Source organism: Lygodium microphyllum, chromosome 27 (genome assembly GCF_053477565.2).
Source record: "Lygodium microphyllum isolate KBCC chromosome 27, Lygodium_microphyllum_v1.1.10, whole genome shotgun sequence".
Taxonomy (NCBI): Eukaryota; Viridiplantae; Streptophyta; class Polypodiopsida; order Schizaeales; family Lygodiaceae; genus Lygodium; species Lygodium microphyllum.
In genome coordinates, this window is record NC_141161.1 from 37338629 (window position 1) to 37347557 (window position 8929).

An 8929-nucleotide genomic window follows, 5' to 3' on the forward strand; every position below is an offset into this window, starting at 1 on the left:
GGCTCCTGGCCCCCACCCTGGGCTGGTAGCCAAAGACGCTCCTCTCTCAGCCAACCATCACAACCTACTCAAGGGGCTGCTGCAGCCTATTCATTGCCCTCCACCTGCTGATGACAGTCTACATGTGGTTCTATCTACTAGTTTTTCTCCTAATTCATCATCCTCACCTTAACTATTACTGTTTGAGATCTTTCAAGTTAGCTACAATCAACATGACCTGACGAGCTACTGCATTTCCACTCCAGGCCTGCTGACCACTCATTGTGGACTGCCATGTAGCATCTCAATTGCTGCATTTCAGATCTGCCCTGCTTCATCTGCAAATTACATCACTTCATGATCCATGTTTTGCTGTTTCAGTACTTCATCATCAGTCTCCTTCAAAATTTTCATTATTTCTTAACTCCATGAGTCATCTAAAATACAAAAAACAATATGTCTTTGCTGTGGTATTGGCAGAGTTACACTTCCTCTCATGATTTAAAGAGCATCTGGTATTATTGAGATGCTATTTGTAAAGCCTTTAAGCAACAAGTGGCCAATAAGCCTAATTTAAAGTCTTTAAAAGGAATCCATTTCTTGCTAATGTGCAACAAGTGCAGCATTGTACCTTGAACTACAATGGTAAAAAAAACTAGTCAACTCTTTCAGAGATGTCTTCTTTCTAGCTTGAACAGAATCAAGTTTCATTTGCCAACTGTAGAATTCCTTACCTGAGGCGTTCCATCACACCATTCAATAATCCCACGAGCAATCACATTTCCCTACATGCAGAAAAATTAGCCTATTAGCAACATCCTAATAGTGATAAGACGTGTACAATTTATTGATCTTACCTATGCTTAAAAGCCACAGACCCAGATGGAAATAACATGAAGTATAGCAAGGGCAGCATTGTATGATTCTGCTAACCTACATGGGAGAGGCAAACTATATTGTGCCCATCCTGAAGCTCTAGCCCATTTGATTTAACACACCTCAAACAACTCTATTGATAGGCAATAACCACTTGAGGATTCAGAAATGTTTGGATTGATCCATTCAACATAAACGTCCCTAATCTCATCAGTTGGTTAGCTAATCTTGGTGATCTCCAAATCAGTTCAGTTGATTAATGAGCGTCATAAGTCACAGTCTTCATTAACACCTTAAATCTCTTTACATTCACATGTAGCATAACATATTAAAGTGAACAAACTGCCTGTACCTTTGAGGTTAACCAGGGCCTTTCTCACACTTCTCTCACAATCGGCACAGTCCAGTCGGACCAGAAGCTCCACCATCTGCACCAGCAATTATATCCCACAAGTTAGTTAACAAAATACTGCTAAGGCGCAGAGTAAAACCGCTTCAGGAGCTACACTACATTCTTGCAAAGTTAAGACATTGAATTGGAAAGGTAAGCAAATGCATCATTAATCTCTACCCATTCCAAGTACATATTCATTCAAATGACAAGATTAAACTCTGTGTAAAGGAATGAGCTCACTTCCTTGTAAGGGTTAGAGCCATCTTCTTTTTGCATCCCTGCCATAAAGATCCAGCCCACAACTAGATAGCTCCTGAAATTACCTTCCAAAGTAGCATCGCTAGTGATTAAATCAAGTTGAAGACAGTTGAGAAGGTGCCCAAGATCCACTGCACTTGTCCAATTCACAAGTGCATCTCCATTCTGAAGTTTCAGGCACCCACGATTCGCTGTGCCTCCCCATATTATTCCCACAGGGCTAGGCTTTTTCTTGCCTTCCTCAAGCATCAGTACCAGGCTGCCACTGTCTCCCTGCATGTCAAATGCCTGCTGGTTCTCGCCCACAATCAGGAAATCAGTGAAAAAGCAATTGCCCTTCTCATCATTGTACTCAAAGGCATATGCCATGATGCTTCCTTCTATTAGCCCTGAGCTTCTGCCAGCTTTTATTACTCTCCTCCCCACGATGCTGTTGATGTTTGCTTGCAAGTCAATAGTTATAACATCTCCCATCTCACCTACCCCTTTGATAGTAGTTGTGACTGTGGAGACATCAAAATGTTAGTAAACACATCCTGTGCTTCTGCAAGTAAGCCACACTTGGCGTACATATCAACCATTGTGTTGGTGACAAGTTGGTCTGTTTCCAGTCCCTTTTTGAAAACATCAGTGCTTAGTCGTTGGCCTACTTCAATGGATTGCATATCAGCACAAGCCTTGAAGCTACAAGAAAATGTGATGACATCTGGAGGTGCATCTTCCAATTGCATTTGTTCAAAACAACCCAGTGCTTCCTTACCAAGGCCATGTTCATCATATCCTGAAATAAGAGAATTCCAAGAAACTGTATCCCGAAAAAGGAAGCTTTCTAGACACACTACATGCTTCTTCAAATGAGCCACCTTTAGCGTACATATCCTCCAGAATGTTACCAATGTATTGGTCATTTTATAGTCCATTTTTAACAATATCAACATGTATGTCTTTGTTTCGTGGAAGTCCAGAAGTACACATTGTGACAGGGAAAACTATTGAATATATGTTGCGTATCAAGCATGCCAAGTCTTGCATACACGTCCACCAGGAGGTTGCCGATCAGAAGATCTGTATCAAATCCATGTTTGACGATCTCGGCATGGATTTTTCAGTTTCTGTCAGCATCTTCTTGTTTTACACAGGCTTTGAGCAGGGCTACAAATGTATAGTTACTCGGTCGTACAAGCTCATCTTGCATGCCATGATACAAAGAACAAGCGTCCTGCTCTTCTCCACATTCTGTAGGTAGAGATGAGGGATGTCCAGGAGTAGACATCGTGATGGGGCAGTTTGCCAAAGATCTGCAGGGCATCGCACAGGGCACCACACTCGACAAGGAGCGGCACAAGGTAGTTGCCGATGAATCGATGAGTATCGAGGCAGCGTGCAAGATGTCTAGGAGTAGACATCGTGATGGGGCAGTTTGCCAAAGATCTACAGGGCATCGCACAGGGCACCACACTCGACAAGGAGTGGCACAAGGTAGTTGCCGATGAATCGATGAGTATCGAGGCTGCGTGCAAGCATACAGGTGTGTAAGTGTTGAGCCATACACAGGTTTTTCTGCTACCTGCATTTCTGCAACAAGGAGAGGCTCAAGGCGATGGAGCTGAAGATCATTAGCATGTCGTAGTCCCTCTTTGCGGCCCAGCTTATTGCCCAGCCAGCCGAAGAAAAGCTGCCCGACGAAAGGCTCCCAGGAGGATGATCCCGTTCACGACTGCGTTCAAGCATAGCGGCAGTGTGCCAACCATGGCTTTCTTGTCGAAGCCATCTTCACCCATCAAGTCAAAGCTGGGGAGAAGCAATGCGATAAAAAAAATGCACATTTTATCCCCTCGGATTCGTCCCCCTCCTCTCCTCGAACGCCAGATTCGGCACGTTTCCGTGTATTGAATCGTGACTCCTCGTGGAGCTTCAGAGTTGATGGACAGGACAACAACGAGGAACTCAATCGGCTTCTGAACATCCTAGGGCTTTCAGAGGGGCCTGATGGCTTGGGAGGATGGAAAAACGTGCTTTGGATCGTTGGAGTAGTTTACCGGAGCACAGCGCGCTCGGTCCAGGCAGGTTGAGGAGCAACATCAGGTAGGGTTTTCTGGTCAGACATCTAGCGCAGAGAGAGGAAGCTCGCTTAGCCCTCAATTGCGACCAATCGGCCCTGTTGTCTAGTCCAGCTCCTTGTCATTAGACGATTCTTTCTCATCGGATGCAAGCAGCTCTGATACCATGTTGAACAGTGCGCGAGGAAGACGAGGAATGGAGGAAGAGAGAGAAGAAGAGAGGCACGAGACATTGAAAGTGGAACCCTAAAAGTGTGTCAACTTAGCACCCATGATAGGAATATATAGAGGGGACTTGGGGCGCTATATATAGACAGACTATATATGGCTAACACTATATATAGCTAACACAAAACTGTCCCCGAATGGAATGAAAGCACCATTAGCTCGCACAAATGTCTTTGCCCCATGAGCAAACTTCATCAAGTATCAATATTGTCATATCAAGAAACGGAAACCAGAATTTTTCTTTCAACTCATAGAGAAGTTTATAAAATGGACAATACAGAATGCCTTAACAGCAGACAGCTCAAAAACAAGTAGCAAAGAGGGAAACCTGGATTCACACTTGTAAAAATGCCATACCACCGCTCATCTGTAATAAAAGACGTTGCCCTTTCCACTGCACCCAAATAAACACCAGGTCCAACATTTGGAGGCAGTGGATGGAACATTTTTTGGTTGGGGTAGTCCAAATCAACCGCAACATGTCGATTTGTCAGAAACCCAACCTGACGAGTCCCTATCCTACTCTGTTCTATGGCTCCAAGTGTACCAAATGTCTCCTGACCTGCAACTTGTGAAATTCACCAGAGAGAGAAACATATCAAAATTGTCAAACTAGTAATGATGCAACAATTATTTACATATATTGCAACTAAAAATCTGCCAATCTTCACCTCTACAGTGTAAAAAACACCATCAATTGTTTAATTGATATATGATGAAGCATCTACACACTCTCAGCATTTCTCAAAGTTTATGGAAAGGAGGGGACTTAAGGTTTAAAACTGCTCTTTGGCCGAGATGCATGCTGTAGACAGGTCTTTTGCCTTTTACCAGGAGCAAAATACAAAACACTGATCAATTAGAAAGGACATATAGGAAGACAGAAGGAAATCCCTTGCTATCTTACAGCATGTCCTGCTTCTTGAGAAGCTAGCCGGACAGCGATGTCAGGGGCTTGCACAACAGTCCGACTTGCAGCATGAGCCTTAAGAAGGTCATGATTATTCTCCATAGTCAGTGAGAAAGATGCTTCCCTTGAGATGTTTGGAGGTAGAGCAACTGCTCAGAAACTACTGATGTCAGAATATATTTGAAGCTTGTAGGGAATGGGGTTGTCATTCAAGCTCTTTTGGGTGTGATTGTGATCTTTTGAATGAGGTTCCATGGGCTGTATTGAGCATGAGTATATGTTCTTAAACAATGAATAAGAAGAGAAGTAAATGCCAGAAAATCACTTTGGGTTGTCTTGGCCTTTTGTTACAACCCTATGTGTTTGCTAAGAAGGCCACTGTCTTCCCTGGCAATTTGAAAAATTTACAAGCAGATGGGGCAAGCTTGTCAGTCTCTTAACTGATGGCAATGCAGGCTTAACTGATGATGCCCTGGCAATGTTGGCCATATTAGCACCATGTGCAGAGGGCCTGATGGCTATAAGGAAGACTAGGTCCATACCTTTGCTGGTAAAATTGTTAACATTTGGGTCCACCAAAGGGAAGGAGAACTCTACTGCAGTCCTCTTGGCTTTGTGAAAGAATGGAGGAGGAGAAGTTAAAAGATATATCTTGATCCTTCCTACTACTCTCTCCTCTTTGCAAAGGCTAGCATTGGATGGTTCTCCTAGAGCCCCAAAAAATAATCCTTGCTTTTGAAGATTCTTAGAGAATCTGATATTGAGTAATAAAACAAGTAACTGGGAGATAGTACCTGCTCAGATAAAATCATTCAAGTTACCATTAAATTAACCAGATAATTGAAGTAACACAGAGAATAGATCAAAATCATATGCAAAATCATATTCAATCGAGAACTTACTTGTCGCTATAGGAATTCATAATATTCTAGTAGGTACCCTTGCTGGACTCATTAATCTCACTAGATTCATAATGCCAAAATTAGGACTTTCATGTGCATGTATTTTTGGTCACTGTTGCATGTTACTTGAATCATAGCATACATATTGCTAACTACTAACATGCAACCCTCTTTAAAGTCAATCCTGATTTTTGCCATACATATTGATAATCTCAATGATGATATCTATGGATCTCATCTAGTTCTACATTGGATTAGCCATTGGATTGTTGGTTTGTTTCCAAGCATCCTTTAGCTATAGGTTGAGTCCTTCCCTTAAATCTAGAAAGGAGTTGTTGAAAGAGAGGGGCTTCCATTTCTTTCTCCTACTAAGCACATCCTTCTTGGATGGACTTCCTACACACCTCACATTCCAAGAGATCATAGTGAGTCATCTAATTAACATTATATCTTTGTTCGAACCTCCATAATCCAAAATAGAAAAATAGCCTTGTCAACAAAATATTTGCAAGAATTTTTTAAAGGGAAAGTTTTTATTTCTTACCTCTATTAGAATTCAAAGAATTTGGTGGTTGAATTTATTTGTTTCCATCATGCTTTAACTTCAGCATCTCTAGGATCACGACAATAATTAGGTTGCTCCTTAGGTTCCTCCTTTCGAGGCTTGTTTATTTCCTTGAATTTACCCTTCTCAACCTATGTTTTTTCCTTTTTGCTTCTTTTGAAGTTCTTCCTTTTTGCTTCTTCTTAGCTCAATTCCTTTTTGGGCATTCCTTTGCAAAGCACCCATCTTCTTTGCATTTGAAGCATGTATCCAAGAAGAGGGAGAATTTGATATCGACCAACAATTCAATCCCATTGGGATAAAAAAGCTAGAGCATCTCAAGGATCTTCTTCCTCTTATTCCAAAGTATGAGAGGCCACTTGCTCCACTAGTTAATATTATTGTAAGAACATAGAGCGCTCTACCTAGCACTTCTACTAGCACATTAACTTCTCCATCTAGCAAAGTAGGAAGTCCATGAAAACTAGCCCATATTGGACATTCAATTTGCAAGACCTCCTCGGGAATAAAATCAATATGCCATAGAAGCATGTAAACAAGGCTCACTTTAAGCCAAACACATGAACCCAAAACCCAATCTCTTTTTGCTTTAGATGAAAGCAAGACCCAAATGAAATCTAATGGCAAGAAAAACAATGTGAGCACCACTTTGATCCATATGTGAGCCAAAAAAATCTAGAAAACTCATCCTCAAGGGGGACCTTCCCTTAAAATACATGAACATGTTGCATAGAGAATACTTAGCATTGTTTTGCCGAATGCATGGCAACAAGGATACCACTCATGCACATAGCACTTGTTGCTGCCCAAATTCTATTGTGAATTCTCATTAAATATTTTTGGTCACCCCACATCTTCTTCTCTAGATCTTCCATGTTCATGCTAGCAATGACAATGTTAGCATAATCCATCTCCATCCCATTGTCTTGCTTTTATTGGTTTATGTTTGTGCTATGTGTTCTATCATCTCTTACTCCTTGTTCACCCCCCTAAATATGCTACATGCATGAATGTGGGAGTATATGACACATGTTGGTAGGAAATGTTACTTTTTTAATGAACTTAATATAGCTACCCTAGTTAATAGACCATGTTCCATGACTGTCTATTGAGAGCTCCCCTCTTCAAGTTTCCACACAGTCAAGAGGTTCTATGTCTTTCATTTAAGGAAAAGGCTATTACAATTTGAATTGTTTCTATTTTGCTAATGGATGGATATGATCCTAGTTTGTAAGGGGCTCAAATAACTTTTGATAACTATCATCCCATGAATGATCAAGCAATGGTGACCTTTGGGCAGAAGGCCAAGCTGTATAGACTTGTTTGCAATGCATGTTATTACATATCAATGGAAGCTCAAAGTATGATTCAGGATTCCAAAAATCATTTACACTTTTGCATTTTGTACCATCCCAAAACTCATTTATTGTAGAATCACAAAGTGTATTCTCCTGTATTAACCATTTGTTTTTATTTCTACACATTTCCAACAATTCATGGCATAGAGTTCTACTTCTAGGTAGTAGACGCAATTGTTCTCTAATGGAGACATAGTCAAAAGAGAGCATATCTTTTCTCAGTAGAGAACACTTGGAACACTTTTCACAACATTGTGAACAATCACGCTTCAACTTCTTCCTTCCTCCTTTTCTGGTGTTACAAAAGCATTCAATTGTGTCTCTAATGTAGTTATCCTCCTTGCTTGGCTGATAAAGCAATGGTGCACGAATAGAGCTCTCACTTCCTTGGCATACCCTGTAACATTGGGAGTTAACCATACCTAGCCGTGTGAACATGATACCAAGTTTCTCCCAACAAGTAGGAATATTTATACCATTCAAGTCTCCATCCCATGTGTTAGGCATTTGCACTAGTAGTTTGGCCAAGCTTGGCATATATATATTGTCCATATGTGCTTGGGGGGGATTAGAACTGACCATATCACCAAAAAGAATTTTAAGCATTTTATCTTGAAACTCAATTGAAGCTTGATGCTCATCCCAAAGTTCTTGCAATTGAATTATTCTTTGAACGATTTTGTCAAATAAAGATGGTTCAACATCATCCATCTCGAACGCTCCATGTTGTGGTTCCACCTCATTATCCTCCCTTTCGTCTAAATTGTCAATCTCATCTGATGGGTCATTATGGACCTCATCTCCCATGTCATTATGCTCTAGTAGAATGTCATCTTGTGGTAGTCCTTGAGAGTCACGTAAACCAAGATTAGTAGTGAGACTCTTAAATCTTTCCTCAATTTTCATGTGTCTTGCATATATTAAGTGAGGAACCATACGTCCACCTCCACAATATGTTCTGCATGTACACCACAAACGCCTGTGTCTAGGCAAAGAGTGAGATGATGGTTGATCCATAGGAGGGTTATCTTCACTTATAGAAACATCATTGTTAGTAGAATTTTGACCTTCTTGATGAGCCAGAACTGATGAATGTCTTATCCCATTCATATCCTTGTGACTGTGTGCATAGTAAGTTTGTCTAGTAACATTCTGATAACCAAGGGTTGAATGCCTACACTTATAATTGCACTGACATCTCCTTAAATTATTCATTATGGCTTCCTGAAACATAGACATAAATAAAAAATAATCAATCTATATATTAAAGTTACATATAAAAGGTGGAAGATTGATATGCTAAAGCATATAGAAAAGTTGATTTATACTTAAAAAAATATAAATATTTCTCAATAAGTGTATGAACTTAAAGCACATAAGTGTACGAACTGATTCATAT

General features: G+C 40.6%; 1 pseudogene; it reads right to left on the reverse strand.

Annotated features, from left to right (window-relative positions):
* Positions 1 to 324: 324 nt before the first annotated feature.
* On the reverse strand, positions 325 to 8337 carry LOC148012218 (protein NARROW LEAF 1-like; annotated as a pseudogene).
* Between the last annotated feature and the right edge of the window lie 592 nt (positions 8338 to 8929).